Here is a 20,350-nt window from a genome sequence, read left to right as displayed (position 1 = left end):
AGAATCCAATATCAATCGATCCATTCATTTGTCAGTATTCTTCCCCAAATTTGCTAACAAAGGTGAATACATGTTACATTTATTGGACGTTCATAGACAATTGCATTTTTACCTGCAGAGGACAAAAGACATAAGAAAAACAGTTCAGTTACTTGTTTCCTTTACAGACTTAAAATTGAGTAAACCAGTTGCCAAAGTAACTTTAACCAAATAGCTAACTGATTTGTATCTCATTTATTTACAAAAAATTGTATTACCTTACCAGAACCAGTATGAGCTTATTCACCTAGATCCATGGCAATGTCTTCAGTTTTCCAATCCAGAGTGTTCATGGACAACATATGTGCAGCAGGTACGTGGGCTACTCCCCACACCTTCATTACTCATTATAAATTGGATCTGGTCTCCAGAGGTAGAGCATCATTTGGTTCAGCTGTGCTTAGGAATATCCTTTCTTAGAGTCCACCCAGGAGTCTAGATAGTTGGGGACTTTGTCCCATCAGTTGAGAATAGAAATAAAATTGGCAACATCAGATAAAGAAATTATATAATTACCATAACGTTCCATCTATGTTGTCCATTGTTATTCATCCTCAACTTCCTGCCTACCAACCCCTGTCCTTTCTATTTACAAACTTCTGGAAGAATGATTTTTTTAAGGGACATTACTGCCCTTTATATTGAACTCTAGATATAGTCTTTTTCTGTATTGAATGCATACATTTTTACATTTTCTTTATTTATGCTTAGTAAATATTTCCGTTCTGGTAAAAGTCATCAAACAAGATCTGAGGGATCTTAGGGTTGGTGCATTATGGGTAAGGGAGAAGCTTGGATATTTTTGTTGCCACAAGCTTTATCAACAGCCAAGGATCTGAACTCATCAGTTGAGGAAGAATGAAAATGGACAACACCGATGGAACGTTATGGTAAGTACATAACTTCTTTTTTAATATGCTGCCTATAACACTTACCATCAAAAGTAAAAGGAAGGTGAAGGGAAATGATAAATCTGATACATTTCTTTCATTTTATAGAGGGTGATACCACCATCGTCAGTGTTAAGGGTGATGTCAGCCTTTTGTACAAAGTGATACCACCATTCTCATTGTCAGTTTTGATGTAAGCCTGTAAGAAAAACTAGTCCACTCAGCTCCTAATTTCCTGCCCTGACTGTTAAAATAAAAGGGAAATTGTTTTAACTAACTTTTATGGCTATAGACATAGTGCATGTCCTCATAATCAGAGGCAAAAGGAAAATATGTTCACTTGTTCATTTCTTTCACACAATTCAAACATAGTTGATCACCAAACAGATGACCTGATGTTGTCAATCTTCACTTAATCTTGACTGTGGGTTTGGTTCCATATCTCGCAATCAACTCGGGCGCTATTCCAACTCGAGCCTTCCAAAAACTCTGAAGCTTAGCTTTTGCCCATAATGCTCCTCTCAGAATTACTTCAGATCTTGTTTGCCACTTTTAGTGACCAGACACCTTCCTCCTCTACAGCTCTCAAGCAGCTTATTTTTTTTAAAAAAAACTATTGTTACTTATTCTTTAGTGTTATTTTGCTTACCCAGCTCCTCTCTAGGGTCTTTTCCTGAACACACTAGTGTTTTCTGTCTTAATACCATTGTTGGTAGCACGTCTTTCCCTCTTTCCCTCTTTCCCTCTATTTTCCTTTTTGGTAAATATTTAGTATCATTGTTGGTACTTTTTTCTTTCACTTCAGCGTTCCCCTCTACCATAATGATAACCCTTCCATACCATTGTTGGTATGTACTTTCTTCCCATTTAATTAAAAAAGTTAACTTTTCCTTCTTTCTGTCCACAAGTGTGTGTGTGTGTGTGTGTGTGTGTGTGTGTGTGTGTGTGTGTGTGTGTGTGTGTGTGTGAGAGAAAGGGTACTTCTGGATTCAAAAGATGTCAGAAGTGCGATAGAAAACTACCAAACTCAGATGGACACTTTCTGTGTGTCTACTGCTTGGGCCCGGTGCATCTTCAAGAAGACTGCACTATTTGTCACAGCTTCAGCCACTGGGCCCTTGTAGAATGAAAAAACAAGCTGATTTTGAAAGGCCTTATTAAATTGGATTTTCGACAAGGCCATATCTGGTTCATCTAAATCCGCCACCGATGTTAGCTTTCCTTTTTCTTCCACATCTACCGGGTATGAGGGGCCTAAGAAGAGGAGTCAATCAGTTCTGACAGTTTCATTAACACCACCTACAAAAATGGCTAAAACCTCCCCGATTCCCACAGTTTCTGCAGAACCAAACATGAAACGTCTCCAAGCCTCAGTGCTGGTTTCTTCACTGAGTATTTTGAGACCTACAATTACCATGGACAAAACTTCAGTACACCTTCTCTCCTTGGTTCCATCTGTTTCAGAACCAAAGGAGGTCTCCTTTGAAAATAGGCCTAGGACAACATACTCTCCATCAGTGTACCCCTTTTGAGATTGACCTACAAGCCCGTTCTTGGAGAAACTCCATTCCCCATCGTTCTCTTATCCATTCCACCAAGAGCCTCACAGTGTCTGATGTTTTGAGGCTGGTGGACCAGCTTCTGGTGACAAGGGGTTTAGCTTCTTCATCAGTTCCTAGCTTCCCTGGCTGTGGAACCTTACCCATTGTTTCAGCTGTTGTTCCTCTTCCTGTGACTCCAGCTAAGTATTCAGAGTTCCTGGTGCCAACAGTCCTGGTTTCAACTCTCTCGGTGCTGATCAGATGCATCTCCATCACTGATAACTGCTCTAAGCTCTTCGGTTCTGCCTGAACTGGAGACCTCTCGGGGTCATAGCTTTGTTGTCAGTTCTAGGGAATGTGGTTCTACTCTGGTGTTGTCAAGCTCCCCATACTCCTTTGGGCTTTGGCACACATGACCTCAACACTGTCTTCAGCTTCAGAGGCATACTTCTCGGTGCGGGAAGGGACCACAGTTCAGAAGGAGTCTATTTCGGTTCCAGGCTCCCATTCCTGTAAGGAGGAGGCCTGCTTTCCAGGCCATGGAGAGGGCCTTGTCTACTGTGGGCTCAGAGTTGCTACCACTTACATCGGACTAACAAACCTCCCCTACCCCTTGCCCAGAGCTTCCTAGAGCCTCTACTGTGGAACAGCAGGAACAGAAACCTCACGATCCAATCATGGTGGTCATGTCCTCTTCAGACACTTGTCTGGCCCATCTCACCAAGGAGATACCCCTGAAGAGGTAGTGCAAGAGGAAGCACGTGGACTCCCCTGAAGAGTTTTGCACAGAAGATACTGATGTTGATGAAGGTGAAGGTTCCCCATAGTCACCCCCAGAAGATGTCTTCTTTGGAGTCATACTAGAGATCCTGAAACAGAGGGGGTGGCTGGACCTCCCTTCAACCTTTTTCAGAGGAATTGGTATACCTGGAGGCTTTCCATGCCCAACCGTCTACCTCCTGGATCTCTCCATCCACTGGTCATCATCATCATCATCATCATCATCATCTTCTTTCGGCTTTTCCTGTTAGGGGTCACCACAGCGGATCATCTGTTTCAATTTCTTCCTATCCTCTGCATCTTGCTCTGTCACACCAACCACCTGCATGTCCTTTCTCACCACATCCATAAACCTTATCTTAGGCCTTCCTCTTTTCCTGTTACCTGGTAGCTTCATCCTTAGCATCTTTTTCCCCATATACTCAGCATCCCTCCTCAGCACATGTCCAAACCAATGTAATCTTGCCTCTCTGGCTTTGTCTCCAAACCTTCCAACCTGGGCTGACCCTCTAATATACTTATTCCTAATCCTGTCCACCCTCGTCACACCCAGTGCAAATCTTAACATCTTTAACTCTGCTACATCCAGCTCAAACTCCTGCCTTTTTGTCAATGCCACTGTCTCCAACCCATATAACATAGCTGATTAAACTGATTGTGCAGTGGGCTTGGGATACCTGATTCCATTAAGCCAATTCCTAAGAAACCAGACTGCATTTTATCAGCTCCTCAGGATCAGCAGTATTGGGTTAAAGGAATACCAGTAAATGCCATGGTGGTAGTGGCAGACAGATCAGGTCTGATGAAGTTTAACATATGGTTTAAACGGAAGTGCTAACCTGATTTTTTTTTATTTTTAGAAAATAAAGGATTTTATGTGACAACTCAACCTTCTGGGTTTGTTCCTTAACCCTATTTTGCTGCCAGTGGAGTTTGTGAACTGCTTTTGTTTCAGTTCTGAGTTTACATTGTGTCTTTTACAATAACGTCTAAAGCAATAAAAAGTAACAAGAAACATTACACATAAGATGAAATAGAGTACAAACTGAAATGCCGGTATACAGATCAAATTATAGTTGTCACATAAGAAAGTGTGAGTACTAAAAATATGAACATACAACATATTTACAAGAATTAGAAGCAATGCCAAAACACTTCCTAAGTAGAGGTTGTAAAATGTGAATAGACAGAGGTATACGGGAGGTTAAGTGGGGTGATTGCAGTGACAGATCTTGGAGTTAAGCAGGTGAAATTTTAGTGACTTTTTAAAGTTGATAGCAAGAGCTATACTTCTGATATATAATGGGAGTTTGTTCCAGCTATGAGAGGCATACTATTTATAAAGGGTTTTGCCTATATTTTTACAGGGTTTGTAGGTCAGTAGCAAGAATTGGTTGGAACTACGAAGAGGACAATTGGGGGTGTAATAGGACAGACGTTTGGAACTTGATGGGCAGGTAGTGGGGTTATTGAGAAAGGGAGTGAGCAGTCTGGAGTTTAGTGAGATTATTAAGTTGATGTGGGAGTTCAAGCCAGTGAAGTTTCTGAAGGACCAGGCAGTGGTGGGAGGAGTAGGGGTGATTTACAGCAAATCTAGCAACTTTAATATATGTTGATTTGAGTTTGTGAATAAGGGAAGATTGTAGGTTAGTAATGATAGGGGAGGCATAGAGTAGGGTGGGTACTAAGAAAATATACCAAATGAAAACAGTCCTTGAACCAAATAAGGAATCAGATGCAAAAAACAGAGAATACAAGAAAAAAAATCACTACATGTAGCTAAAGAGGGTAAAGAACATAAATTTAGCTTTATGGTACTAGAGATTCTGCATAGTACCAAGAGAGGAGGTGACAAATAATAGAACAGAATCTAGTGATCAGAAATGGATTTTGCGCTTTCAAGCTGATAAACCTGGTTTAAACAATAGAGTTTCCCTGAAACCCTTCCTTAAATCACGGCCATTAAATCATTGATCTCTCTCTTTTAATATTTTATCATATATGTTTCAATAGTCCATCTTTTCTTATTTTTTACTACGTATTTGTTACCATTTTTAAGTACATATTGTTCATTTAGTCTGTTTTATTCAATTTTTTAATGATCTATATATTCTACAGATGTATTTTATCACATGGCTTTTAGCTATGATGCACATTTTATCTGATTTTTGATTGGATGTTTTAGTGTTTAAAAATGTAACTGTTATTCTATCTTTGTTGGTCTGATGAAGCGGATATTATTCTGAGAAAGCGCTTACATACTACAATAAAGGACATATTGATTTTCACTGCTGTGTGGAACCAGATTATTATTTTTTTTTTCTTGTATCCTCTGGGTAGTAAGAAAGTTTGAGCAAGGGCATATTTGGATTCTGCACTAATGTATTTTTTGTTTCTCTAAAGTAGGCCTAATTTTTGGTGTTTTTTTTTTTTTTATGCTTTGTTGGACATGTTCAAATTTTAGTTGGTCATCAATAATGGTGCCAAGGAGTTTAGTTTGTGTTTCACCTTTTATAATAGTGTTGTTGAGAGAAGAGATATAAAAGATAGATTTACAGTGGGAGAGGGAGTTAGGCAGAAAAAGGAGGAGTTTTGTTTTATCGGGATTGAGGACGAGCTAATTGTCATTGAGACATCTTTCTACAGAAGAAAATGAGTTTTGTGTAGTAGTTAACAGGTCTGTCAAGTTTTCAGAGACAGATGTCAATGTGGAGTCATCTGCATATTGGACGATATAGGCATGACTGCAAGAAGTATGGATGTTATTGGTAAAGATGTTGAATGGCAGAGGGCCAAAGATGGAGCCTTGGGGTACCCCAGTTTGGATAGAGAGGAAAGGAGAGCAAGAGTTAAGTCATCTAACTGATTGTTGTATGTTAGAGAGTGAGCTGGAGAACCAGTTGAGGGCAGTGTGAGACATGTTGAGATGAGATAGTTTGGAGAGGAGTAGAGAGTGAGAAACAGTGTCAAAGGCTTTAGACAGATTGAGGAACAGGCAAGATACAAGTTTGTTGTTGTCTGTGGCCATAGCAACAGTTACAGAGAAGGAAATAAGGGCAGTGGAGGTGCTGTGTTTAGAGCAAAACCCATGTTGTGTAGGCGTGAGGAGGTTTTCTTGGATAAGATATGTAATTAGTTGAGAGTGGATACATTTCTCAAGAATTTTAGACAAAGAAGATAGGATAGCAGTGGGTCTGAAGTTGCTAGGTTCAGTTGAATTACCACCCTTGTGTAGCGGTATAGAGTAGAAAGATTTCCAGGGGTAAGGAACTATGGATTCTTGAATGGATCTATTGGTTAAAATAGAGACAGGAAAAGCAATCAAGTCAGCAGCTGCTTTAAGGAACCGAGGAGGAAGGTTGTCAGTAGAGGGAGAGCAGGGTTTAAGTTTCAGGAGTAGTTTTCTGATGTAGGAAATAGAGACCGGTTTGAATGAGAAAGTGTTGGCATTGTCAGTCTGAATGAGAGGGGTAAAATGGTTTGTGTTACAGGCATCTGTAGTAGAAGAGGAGTTATTAGAAATGAGCTTGGCAATAGTCTCCATGAAGTATTTGTATTTGTTAAGAAGTGTTGCAGTCTCTGTTGGGGTGTTATTAGGGAAGGGGTTGGGGGAATTTGGGGTACCAGGATGGAGAATTTTGTTAATAGTACTCCAAAATATTTTAGGGTTGGTGTAGTGGTTAGTTTGAGTTTGGATGTAGTATTTTTTCTCATCGTGGGGAACGTTTTTTTTTTTTTTGGTGAGGTTCCTAAGTTCTCTGCAGTCTTGTAACTGTGAGAGTAATTTAAATTTTAACCAGAGTTTCCAAACCTTATCTCTTTTTGCATTGAGGGAGAGAGTATTTGTAGTGAGCCAGGGGGCATAGTTGGATTTAACCCTGATTTTCCTTAAGGGAGCTAGGGAGTTCAGGATGTCAAGAAAGATGTGGTTAAATTTAAGTACAGCTTCATTAAAGGGCAGAGAGTGCAGGAAAGACCAGTTGATAGAGGAAAGATTATTACAGCTTGTGAGTTTTCTACAGTCTCTGTAGAGGTGAGGTCTCTGTAGTTGGGGGGAGTAATGATAGATGCGAGTTGGCAGGTAGTCGCTTATAGTGCTGGATTGGGTACAGGGATTATGGTACATGTGAGGTTTGTTAGTGAGGATCCAATCTAGAGTGGACTTGGGTATGTTTTTATTTAGGTAGATGGGGGTGGAGATCAGTTGGGAAAAGCAGTGGAGATTGATGCTGTGTTGGGGGAAGTGAATATTTGGGTTATTCCAATATATGTTAACATCTCCAAGGATTAAAGTTTCATAGGTAATATTTTCTGATAATCAAAAAAGTATTTGTTCAAGGATTGAGATATTTTTACCTGACAGGATGTAGATGGATACAATAGCACACTTTTTGTGGGTGTTTAAGTGACAGTTTAAAATGAGAAGCTCAGCATGTTGAAAGTTTGGGATGGAGACAGTAAGTGGGGAGAGATTAAACTGTTCAGAATAGAATACGGTAATACCACCACCTTTTTTTGGAATTTTATATAGTTGGTACATATTAAATCCTGGAGGTAAGATTTCAGTATCTGAAATGTGGGGTTTAAGCCACGTTTCAGATAGGGCTAGGGTTTGGGGTTTGTTAAAGGCTGTCTAAGAGTGAAGGTCGGTAATTTTATTGACTAAGCTTTGTGGGTTTAATGAGAGGATGGTTAGTTGTTTTGACGGAGGGGAGGAAATATTTGGTGATAGCAGAGGGGATGTGGGGGTAGTATTAGCAGAGAGAGTGAGAGTGGTAGGGGAGGGTGGGCCTGGGTTTGGATGAATGTCACCAAAGAGGAGTAAAGAAATGTAGAAGAGGATTGGTTGAAGAGTGTGGAAGTCATAACTGGAAAGTTTTTAAGTTTCAGTTTTGGAGAAGTAGGAGTAGTGGAAAGGATGTAGAGTTTGAGAAGGCAGATGTAGGAGAATTGGAGTAGTGAGGATGACATAGCGTAGAAATTATTATTGTTATTTATAGTAGGTAGGCAGGTGCTGATGGGAGTTGGTTGAATATGGTTTAAGTTACAATGATAGCTAGTGAGGAAGGAGAGGAAGAACAGTGGATGTAGAAGGTATGGGAGGAACATGATTAGTGAATGGCTATCTAGTATCAGAAGAGAATTGGGACAGTGCAGTGGAAAATGTGGGAACAGTGCAAAGTGGGAAAGGAAGTATTAAGTTTGTAGGGGAGGGGGAATATTTTTAATGTCAAAGTGTTAAAGTGTGGGTAGCAAGGTGATAGGTTGAAGTATGAGGAAGGGATGTGGTTATGTAATAAGGCTTGGGTACAAGTCTAGGTGTTGCAGGGGTGGGTGGGAGAGCAGCATGAGCCCAAGCGGGCTGATCTAGACAAGGGAATGCATGCAAAATGGGCTACAGAGAGTAATCTTGACCCCTATTCTGCACCACTCGATAGGGTATTAGAGTTTTTAGCATCACTTTTCGATGCAGGAATGTCTTCCTTGACCATATATGTACATTTAACAACAATTTTAATTTTCATACTGGTCTAAATGATACAGCTCTAATGTCCCACAGATTTTGCAAAGTCTTTCTAAAAGGAACATTGATGCTCAGACCACCATACAAAGACCCTTCTTTATCTTGGGACTTGAATCTGGTGTTACAGTCTCTAATTCCCCATTTGAACCATCCACAAATTACAATTTGAAGTATTTATCTTGGAAAACCTTATTTTAATTGCTATTATTTCTGCTAGCAGAATATCTGAGCTACAAGCCTTATCCTGCAAGCCTCCTTACCTAATCTTTTGTAAGGATAGGGTGTCCTTGAGAACAAATACCTCCTTTCTACCAAAATAGTGTCTGAGACTAATATCAATGAGACTAATATCAACCAGACTATACAGCTTCCTGTATTTTCCCCCAAATTTTCAAACAAGGGTGAATATTGTCTGCATTTGCTAGATGTTCATAGACAATTACATTTCTACCTTCACAAAACAAAATAATTCAGAAATTCTGGTCAGTTGTTTGTTTCATTCTCTTCTGCTACTCTAGGCAAACTAGTTTCTAAGGTTACTCTAGCTAAATGGCTCAAGGACTGTATAACCTTCATTTATAACAAAAGGAAAGTGCAGCTACCAGGGTATTTGGCTCGATGGTGCTCAGGAATATACTTTTGTGAGACCTCCCAAGATTTAGATAGCTGGGAACTCTGTCCCACAGTCAAGGATTAAGTGAAGACTGACAACATCAGATAAAGAAGTTATGTCTTACCATAACATTCCATCTATGTTGTCGATCTTCACTTATCCTTGACATTCCTACCATCCTTCCCCCTCCCTTTCGGGTTTCTTGGTGGAATGGATCTATCCCAATAGATTGTGTTTCCCTTTTGTGAATACAGATATGGTCTTTGATCTGTTATTACTGTCTTTCACTGTGTTGTGCAAACTCAGTCTAAGGTAATCCTCAGAGGAGCATTATGGGTAAAAGCTAAGCTCGAGTGTTTTTGGAAGGTGCGAGCTGGAATAATGGCTGAGTCGGTTCCGAGATACTGACCCAAACCCACAATCAAGAATAAGTGAAGATCAACAGCACAGATGGAACGTTATGGTAAGACAACTTATTTTTTTCAACGTGGTTGACTAATTCCCCCAACTCACTGCAGGTCATTCCAAGAATATAATTTTGTAGCTGTTTATTCCTGCTGTCCTTCATCCAACTATCATCTATTTAGTATGTTTGTTGTCTTAACCCACCTTGTACCTCCCACGTCTGTTTTCATTCAAGCCTTGAAAGCAGCTCACGCTTAAAGTTTAGAATGTTGGCTTTTTTGAATGCTGTATTAAAGTTTAAGTATTTTTCTGTATGGTGACTGATATTTGATTGCAGCTATATCAGAAAGCAAACATTTTAAACTCATGTTTTTTCTTTCTGCATTCTTCATTTACAGTGCTGTAGGTAAAACCTGCCTCCTGATCAGTTACACGACAAATGCATTTCCTGGTGAATACATCCCTACAGTGTAAGTATCATGCTGTTTTTTGTGGAGGGGCTATGACTAGATGTATAAAGGCATTTGCAGAGGTAAATTATTAGAGTAGAGAATGTTCATTCTTTTGTTTAATTTGATTTTTTAAGAACCAAAAGAACGAAAATTGTTACAAAACACTGCCAAAGACAAGGTATGGTGTCACGAAGGTATCCTGAGTTAGCAGGCTTCCAAAGTGAAGCACTGAAGCTAAACGAAGCTTCGGTAACTGGAGTAAAAATCACACTGATGCAAGTAAATAATAGATGAAAGCCGTTAGTTTTAATGAATCAAACCAGAAAGGTAAAAAGCAAAACCAATAATGTAAAACGCTCCCAAGTGCGTTTTTCGTTCAAGTCACTGCTTGAACTTCCTCAGACTTACAACAATATTCAAACCAAATGTTTCTTAAATACTCTAATTAATTAGATTAGGTAATAAGTTAATTAATTGGTTAAAAACAATTTTACAGGAACAAAGCTGAAGGACAACCTTCACATACGCTAAAACCAAGTACTAAAAAAATAGCAAATAATGAATGAATAATAATCATCATAAATAGTAATAAATCATAAATCATAATGAATCAACCACTCAACGGACCTAAGCTAATAAAAGGGGTTAAATTGTCAGTTAAAGTTGTCACATGTATAAAAAATGATAATAAATGAAAAATAATAAAGAAAAATATATATATAAAATATGAAGAAATGTGCAGAAACATATCTACTGGTAAAATATTACACCAAATACACAAGGCCTGTTGTTGTCCACAGTAATGAAAATAGAAATAATGATATCTGATGACTTCATGGTGATTGACCAAATTATGTCTGACCAAACTAACTGTGTTAATGACAGCCTTCTGAAACTACAGTTAGAGAAGAAGGAATTATGTTGGCAGTTACGTTTGACAGCATACAAAGCACCTGGCCTTAATGAATATTACTCAATTATGTGCATCCTTAAATTGAATTGTTTACTAAGATAGATTAGTTTCCCTTGCACAATTAACACTTAGTTGATGTACACTATAGTGTGGTACCTTGAGTTTGAATGTTTCACTTAAGGTCCCTGACTTGGTTATTTACTACAGGTCTTATATTTCATTAACATACTCCATTATATTTCATTACATTTTATTGTATATACAGACACATGGTGTCCACTTTTGTCACAGTTTTCAATATAAATATAAAATACATAAAATATACGTATAAATGTACACATATATACATATTTTTTTAATGATTTTTACTTCATAGTTTCATAGTTTCATAGTAGTGTACTAGGCTATCTGCCCGGGGGCATTTATAAGCCTAGCCAACAGTGATGTGGCTTTACGCCACCCCATACTATATAGTTGCGCCTCTCTAGTAGTGACACATGTGGAACCCCATTATTTAGTAAACTATACCTCTGTCTAGTAGTGACACTGAGGTCACGTAAACTTGCGATCTCCCATCCATGCATCGAGATTTTTCTTGAACAGTGCCAATGAAGGGCTCTGTCTCACGTGAACTGGGATTTTGTTCCAGAGTATGGGTAACCTCTGTGTTATGAATCTACCCCTCCAGCATGTCCTATTCATATTTGTGCAGAGGTTGAAATCTTTAGCTCGTGTGGTTCTGGTGGATTTGGATTTTTTGAGATGGAGCATGCCCATCAATTCCTGGTTGGACATGGCCCTGTATGTTAGGCACAAATCACCTCTGAGCAGGTGGTATGCTACTGAATAAAGCTGGAGTTTCTTTAATCTAGCTGGATAAGGCACATGTTTTAGACCTATGATCCTCTTGGTGAGGTACTTCTGGGGTCTTTCCAGTTGTTGCATGTGCCGGGTGAGATACATCCCAAATGGAGCATTATATTCAATCATGGGCCTGACAAGGGAGGAATACAGAGGTACAATGACCTCCTTTGATCTGGATGAGAATCCTTCATGATGAGATGGGCAAGGTAGAAAGTCTTTCTGACCACTTTGGCAACATGGTTGTCAAAGGAGAGGTCACTATCGACTTGAGTCCCCAGGTCTCTGATTACATCTTCTGTATTCAGTGGGTTATTGTCTACGTGATAGTTTGTGGGTACTTTGTTTTTCCCAAAGGGGATGACTATACATTTTTTGGCGTTAAGTTTCAGGCCATGATTCCGGCACCAGTTGTCCGTTTCAGTGAGACCTTTCTGTAGGATGTGTGTGTCGGCAGGTGAATCCACTATGGCACCCAGTTTGCAGTCATCTGCAAACTTTGTCAGCCATAATCTTTCCATATTTGCTTTCACATCTGAGAAATAAATGCCGAATAGGAGTGGACCCAAGACTGAGCCCTGTGGGACACCACTTGTGACGGGTTTTGAGTCTGACATGGCTCCAGCAATTTTAACCTTATGGGTTCTGTTTTTAGCCAATTTGCTACCCATCTTGTGACATATGGATTTACATTTAGGCTGCTGAGCTTGTCAATGATGCCAGAGTGTGGTATTGTGTCAAAGGCCTTAGCCAAGTCCAAATAGGCTGTGTGGACAGCCTTGCCCTCATCGATGGCACTAGTGACTGTCTCAAAGAAGTCAACCAGGTTTAAGAGGCAGGATCTGCCTTTACAAAACCGAACTGTGTGGGATCAAGGGTCTGCAGATCCCCAATGTCGCCATTTATGAGTTCCATGATGATTCTTTCCATAGCCTTACAGATCAGGCTGGTCAAACTTATGGGGCGGTAGTTACCTGGGTCAGTAGAATTTCCCCTTTGTGGAGTGGGACCACTGTTGCTGTGCGCCAGTGTTCAGGTACATATCCTGTAGTGAGGCTAAGATTGAATAGAGTTCTTAGGGGCGGGTTTAGTTCATCTTGGAGTTCACGTAACACGCAACCGGGAATACCATCGGGTCCCATAGATGCTGTGTTTTTTGCCTTGTTGAGTGCTGATTTCACCTGTGTGTCTGTGATGACAGGTAGGTTACATTCAGCAGGGATAGTTACTTCATCTTTACGGGGTGAGGGAGGGGAGAAATTTGCACTGAACCTATCTGCCAGAATGTTGGCAATGTCAGTAGGGTCAGTGAATTTTTTGTCATTGTGTACTAGCTCAGAGCATATCTGAGAATTTCCTCCCAAGGTTCTGACATAATTGAAGAAGGCTTTGTGATTGTCTTTGGTATCCTTGGCAATCTTTTTCTCAAAGTTTGCTTTAGATGTTTTATGAGAGAGCGTAGTTTTTTACTTGTGCTGATCAGGGAAGCCTTTCCCTTGTGGGATTTGGCTCTGTCCTGCAGTAGCTTCCTTCTTTTGTTGTACAGTTTGTTTATAGCCGGGGTCCACCAAACTGGGCGTTTTCCCTTGGTGGAGAGGGTCTTGGTTTTAGTTGGGATTGCCTGATCCATGCATTCCTGGAGATGTCCGTAGAAGGCTTTTGTGAAGGATTCAGCATTTTGGGATGTGGTTTCCATTAACCCAGTAGGCTTAAAGGATATCATTTCTGACTTAAGGAGCGCAAAGTCAGCTTTTGAAAAGTTTTTCACTGTAGTCTTTTGATCTGGGGGTGGGATATGTACATCCAACGTGATCAGTTTATGATCAGATCTTACTAGTGAGGGATTTATATCCGGTGCGGAGCATTTGGACCCCATGTTTGTGATAATCAGGTCAAGTATATTATCTCTCCTCATAGGAGAGGTGACCAGTTGCTCCATAGCATTTGAGTTTATGAATTCCAAGAATCTTTGGGCCAGGGTGTTAGGGCTAGAATAGTGGGCCCAGTCTATGTTAGTAATTGAAGTCACCCAATATGATGGTGTTTGGTGTGACATTCATATCCTCCAGTGTTTTCAGGAATGCTTGATGGGATTCCTGGGATTGGGAGGGTGTTCTATAACATGCGACCAGTTGTATGGCAGTTTTGCCTATGGTGAGTAAAACTTGTATGGTTTCTGATGCTTCATGAGTAGCCACCAATCGAGAGGTGTAGGTGTCCTTTATGAAAATGGACACTCCTTTGTGGTTCGGCCTGGAACTTGAGGCCGAAACGCATGATATGAGGTATAGCCTGGTAGCTGGAGTGCTCTCAGGAGCCTTGAACCAGGTTTCAGTTACTGCACAGACATCGATGTTCTCCATACTGAGAAGTGCTTCGAGTGCCTGCATCTTGAGATTTAGACTTCTGGCATTGAGCAGCATTACCCTTAATTTTTTTCCATTTTTGTTTTTTATGGAGGTTGATTTGTCCTTTGAGCATTGCCTAAAAAAGGCACTATGGGGGTGGCAAGAGCCTTGGCCAGTATCCGGAAGCCCAGTGGTGACAGGTGCAAGCCATCCCTTGAAGCAACGTGGCTTGTCCAGCATATCATCCCAGGCTGACAGACATTGGATCCCCTAGAATGACACCAGTGATTAAGCCAATTGTTAAAAATGATCATTTTGTCTTTGTACTGAGGCATCATTCTTGGCGAAGGCAGGATGCTGCTCAGGGTCAGGGTCATACCAGTCTGGGCTACATAATCGGAGAGCTCCTCAATGTCTCTTTTCATGTAGTCCAGGGAGGTACGTCTCAGGTCATTCACACCCGCATGGACAATGACTGAATCATATTTGTACTTGCTTTGGAGTGACCTGAGTGCGTGTGTAATGTGGCGGATCCTAGCCCCGATAGGCAGCTCAGCGCTACCCTCTCCTTATTCAGCCTGGTAAGTGGAACATCGGTGTGTCTGACTATAGAGTCACCTATTACTAATGTCTCTGGCATAGTATTTTGCCTTAGGGGCTGTGATTGTGTGACACACCTGTTGCTTGAGGTATGTGTTGTAGGTGTTGTGTTTTGTGGGGTGTATTTCTGGGTGTCTGCTTTGGAGGCCTCTGTTGTTTTGGTAAGTTCTTTACAAGAGCCTCCGAGTATGTCTTTGTGTTTTTATGTGTTTGGTTTGCATTGGTGGTGGTTATATGTGTGACTGGTTTTGCTTTGGGTGTGGGTACCATCTCTTCCTGACTGGTCTTGCCAGTCCTGAGTTGAGAGAGTTCAGCCTCCAGTCTGGCTATATAGTTGCATCTCTCACAAGTATATGTGTTAGTAGGAAGGAGGAGAGGGTTGTCTGTGTACATGAGACAATTGTAACATTGTCTTAAGATTCCCAGATTAACCAGCTGAACAAGAGAGGATGCTAGTGGTCTACCACACATACTAGAATATTATAAGGAGTGTTGTGCCTTTAAGGGAAGTGGGTATTCACAGGGGTAGTGGATGCCTGTGGTGCTTACTTTAGGGTAAGAGTGCTTGGTTTTATTATGAGTGCTTGCTAAGGATAGAAGTTCAAAACAAGTGCTAATATATACAGCTAGATAGACTGAGTAGAGCTTCTAAGGGAAAAATTGAAGAGCAGACTTGGCGGAGCCAGAAAAGTTAAAACCTGTATAGAATAGTTTACACCTGTATAACCGCTGTTGCGCTTAGGTGCCCGCAAAACGCCCTGAGGTGGATTTTTATACAGGGAACTTGAAAAGAGCTGGAAATGGTCCAAGGCAACCAATGAATTACAGCTCAAGTGCTGAGATCACTTCCCCAGGGACAGATAGGCTGCTCAAGGCTCCCCACTCCCACTGGTGAGCTCAGAAACTTCCTTCTATCCAAGTAAGGCAATGGCCAACACAGGAACTACACACAGCCCAGAATACAGCAAAGCCTGTATACTGGTCTTAACTAGTCGAGCAAAGGCGGGAAAACAAGGAGTATTTTTTTTTTTTGTTTTTAGAAAAGAACACAGAAATGCAGTTAGGCAAACAGTAAAATCGATTAACACAGGCTAGCACACTTTAGTGAGCAGCCTCAGCAATTAAATTAGCAAAAAAAACAGTAGTATTCGACCAGAGTCGACCAAAATGCTACTTTTAAGTGCAGATACTTTAGAATGCAGCAGAAAAAACACAAAACAGTTGTATCTTATTAAATGAAAGCCAGAGAGGACAATGCAGATAAAAAAAGCCAAAAAGTACTTAAATCAGGAAAGTGGTCGCTTCTTTCAGTTCTCTGTAGCCAGGACCCCTCTGCAGGACCACGTGGAGCTCTGCTTGGGTATATAGCCAAAAAAACGCCCTGAGGCGGATTTTTATACAGGGAACTTGAAAAGAGCTGGAAATGGTCCAAGGCAACCAATGAATTACAGCTCAAGTGCTGAGATCACTTCCCCCAGGGACAGATAGGCTGCTCAAGGCTCCCCACTCCCACTGGTGAGCTCAGAAACTTCCTTCTATCCAAGTAAGGCAATGGCCAACACAGGAACTACACACAGCCCAGAATACAGCAAAGCCTGTATACTGGTCTTAACTAGTCGAGCAAAGGCGGGAAAACAAGGAGTATTTTTTTTGTTTTTTGTTTTTTTAGAAAAGAACACAGAAATGCAGTTAGGCAAACAGTAAAATCGATTAACACAGGCTAGCACACTTTAGTGAGCAGCCTCAGCAATTAAATTAGCAAAAAAAACAGTAATATTCGACCAGAGTCGACCAAAATGCTACTTTTAAGTGCAGATACTTTAGAATACAGCAGAAAAAACACAAAAACAGTTGTATCTTATTAAATGAAAGCCAGAGAGGACAATGCAGATAAAAAAAGCCAAAAAGTACTTAAATCAGGAAAGTGGTCGCTTCTTTCAGTTCTCTGTAGCCAGGACCCCTCTGCAGGACCTCGTGGAGCTCTGCTTGGGTATATAGCCAAAAAAAAACGCCCTTTATTAATTTTTATTTGTTATTTTTAACATATTAGTAATAGTGGAGTAGAATCCTGTAGGGAATACGACCTCTATTCCACATATTTAGAGACGTTAAGATACAGTACATTTCAAATCTAATATTTAACATCTAACTTTCATTGTAATCTAACATACAATATTACACATACAGCATATATATTTACATTTTTACATTTTTACTTTTATTTTATCTATTTTCATCTTATGTGTAAGATATATTTATACACACATATATATATATTTTTTTTTTATTTTTTTATTTTTTTATACATACATGAATGACTTGTATATATATTGTATACACAAAACAACATGTAACTGGATGTTAGTTTACTTATGTTTCTGTTCCCCACATTTCCCATGTCATTCATTTGACAAACTCATTACTGTCATCATTTCTATTTTCATTACTGTGGATAACAACAGGCCTTGTGTATTTGGTGTAATATTTTATCAGTAGATATGTTTCTGCACATTTCTTGATATTTTATATATATATTTTTCTTTATTATTTTTCATTTATTATCATTTTTTATACGTGTGACAACTTTAACTGACAATTTAACCCCTTTTATTAGCTTAGGTCCGTTGAGTGGTTGATTCATTATGATTTATGATTTATTACTATTTATGATGATTATTATTCATTTATTATTTGCTATTTTTTTAGTACTTGGTTTTAGCGTATGTGAAGGTTGTCCTTCAGCTTTGTTCCTGTAAAATTGTTTTTAACCAATTAATTAACTTATTACCTAATCTAATTAATTAGAGTATTTAAGAAACATTTGGTTTGAATATTGTTGTAAGTCTGAGGAAGTTCAAGCAGTGACTTGAACGAAAAACGCACTTGGGAGCGTTTTACATTATTGGTTTTGCTTTTTACCTTTCTGGTTTGATTCATTAAAACTAACGGCTTTCATCTATTATTTACTTGCATCAGTGTGATTTTTACTCCAGTTACCGAAGCTTTGTTTAGCTTCAGTGCTTCACTTTGGAAGCCTGCTAACTCAGGATACCTTCGTGACACCATACCTTGTCTTTGGCAGTAATTTGATTTTTTAACACACTTAGATAAGAATTGAACAATGTCTAAAACATTTCATAGAGCAGTAATATAAGTCTTCTACTTGCATTAGTTTGCAGCCTGCATGGTATGTGCACACCTTCAGTATTATCAATAAGACATTTGCATTTTTTGTGTTATTAAAACTGTAGGAGGAGACATTTTAAACCTGTAAAATGACGTTTCCTAACACGCATGAAGATGTATATAGAGACAGTACGAGTTTTGTTTATGTATTCCCATATTTCATTTCTCCTTTCTTAAACCGTTAGAATTTCCATTATAGATTCATAGGTAATTATTAGGCTAACAATTCCCATCCTTCCCAAATGTATCTTAAGGGGTATGTTAAGGCTTGGGCATGAGTGGTCAAGTGTTTATAGGCTGCCTCTGTCTACTAGAGACATAGGTGCCAGACCAGGGATCATTCAGCTTCAAGTTAATGTGGATAGTATAGGTACTGTGATGGGATATGAGCACAACTTGGATCCTGGAAATTATCCAAAGTGTTCAGGGGGCTCAAACATCTTCCAGATAGGTAGGGCAGTACCAGAAATATGCACATTTACACTCCTCCCCACAACTTAGAAGTATACATTTCTTCTTGTGATTTCTTTAGCAACTTTGTCAGAGTACTACTGAAAATAGTTGATCTTTGATTGTGAAATCATATGGAACTGTGAAATCATATGGAACAGAGAAATCATTAAGTTAAGGGACTTAAATTACTTAAGAATACTAATATATGTATGAACAATGAGAAAGGGAGTACAGTTTTGTCAGAACAATGTCTTATTGATTATGCCAGTTTCAGGACTGGGTGAATTGCTAAGTAGCTTCATGTGTCTGAACCACTTATTGGTAAGACTAATTCATAATAACTGCACATTTGCAACACATGTTGACTGCGGACATTTTAAACTGAAGAGATGTTGGAAGAAACTGAATTCAATTTGCAGGAAGCACTGTTGATGAATTAAATAAGCTTTTAGTAAGTAATCGCTAAACCATTAATTTTGTTCTTAAATACTAGTTTTGACAATTACTCTGCAAATGTAATGGTTGATGGGAAACCAGTCAATCTTGGTTTATGGGATACAGCTGGACAAGAAGATTATGACAAGCTGCGCCCTTTGTCATATCCACAGACGGTGAGTTTTCTAAGTTATTTCAGATCAACGTTGATAAAACATTTTATTTATTTGGAATATTTATCTTTGTAAGTTGGGGATTGTTTTTCTGCTGTGATGCAGTGCCACAACAAATCCAGCATATCTGTTCAAGCATGTATTGTGCTGATAGGTTAACTCACTGGGTCAGCAATGCCCCCCACACTACCGAAGAAAACAAGTGCCATGAAAGGATGATGGTCTGGGTAGCCACCATAACTGCCCACAGAGGTGTTGTATTTGTAATGGAAGCCCTACCCCTATATACTGGTGCTTCCATTGATAGCCACTGCCTGACATTAGGTGTGCACTAAGATCATCACTGCTGCTCCAAATTAGAAGCACCTCCCAAACTTACCCACAAGAGTAGTCTGGCTTTTGTTCTGAGTGGCTTTGTCTCCACCAACACTTATTCTGCCCTCCCCCAAAAAAGGCAGTAAGGTATAGTCTCATTCCTCCCCACCAGCCCCAACAGGTGTGTGAATCACTAATTGACCTCCACCTGGGTAATAGTCAGGGTTGTATCCCTCTGCACCATGACATTGGCATGAAAAACCTTTGTGTTATTGAGTTTTGGGGAAATTGTCCTAGTCAGTTAAACAAATAATGTGTTTGCTTGTGAGTATGCCCCACCATGTTATTTTTGGGTCCATCTGAATTATGTACCAAAAGTAGCAAATTGTTTACTCGTGTCTTTCTATAAGTTACATAAATGTAATGTATTGGTGTATATCCAAAGACAGTGAGAATTATTAATTGTTCATGATACTGAGCATTACTGCATTAGCCTTAGCTATATGGGTTATATCATGCTAAGGATATAACAGTCTGCCAGCTTCCAAAGCTTCAGGACACCTTCCATGCACCCAAACTGTCAGGCAACTCCAGCAGAGATGACTAAAAGACAAGTTTAGGTGTGAAGCCCTTCAGAGTTTTACTGCTGTTCGAGAGTATTCTCCTTTGAGGCTTTGAGGATCAATGGTCAACTTGTGCTTTCTTTTGCTGAGCAGATATTCCCTTTGGGGGAGAAAACCTTCCATTTTCTTAAATTTGTTGATGTTTTATTATTTTCTTCTGTGGGAAAGTTATTTGAAAGCTAGGCATGCTATGTTTTAA

At 39.6% G+C, this 20,350-nt stretch overlaps 1 pseudogene; it reads left to right on the top strand.

Moving 5' to 3' along the window:
• Positions 1-10,058: 10,058 nt before the first annotated feature.
• The window catches only part of LOC122816178, a 243,282-nt pseudogene continuing 232,990 nt past the window's right edge, over positions 10,059-20,350 (top strand).

This window comes from Protopterus annectens, chromosome 12.part0 (assembly GCF_019279795.1).
Source record: "Protopterus annectens isolate FY-2018-M chromosome 12.part0, PAN1.0, whole genome shotgun sequence".
Taxonomy (NCBI): domain Eukaryota; kingdom Metazoa; phylum Chordata; order Ceratodontiformes; family Protopteridae; genus Protopterus; species Protopterus annectens.
This window is presented reverse-complemented; position numbering and strand designations above follow the sequence as displayed.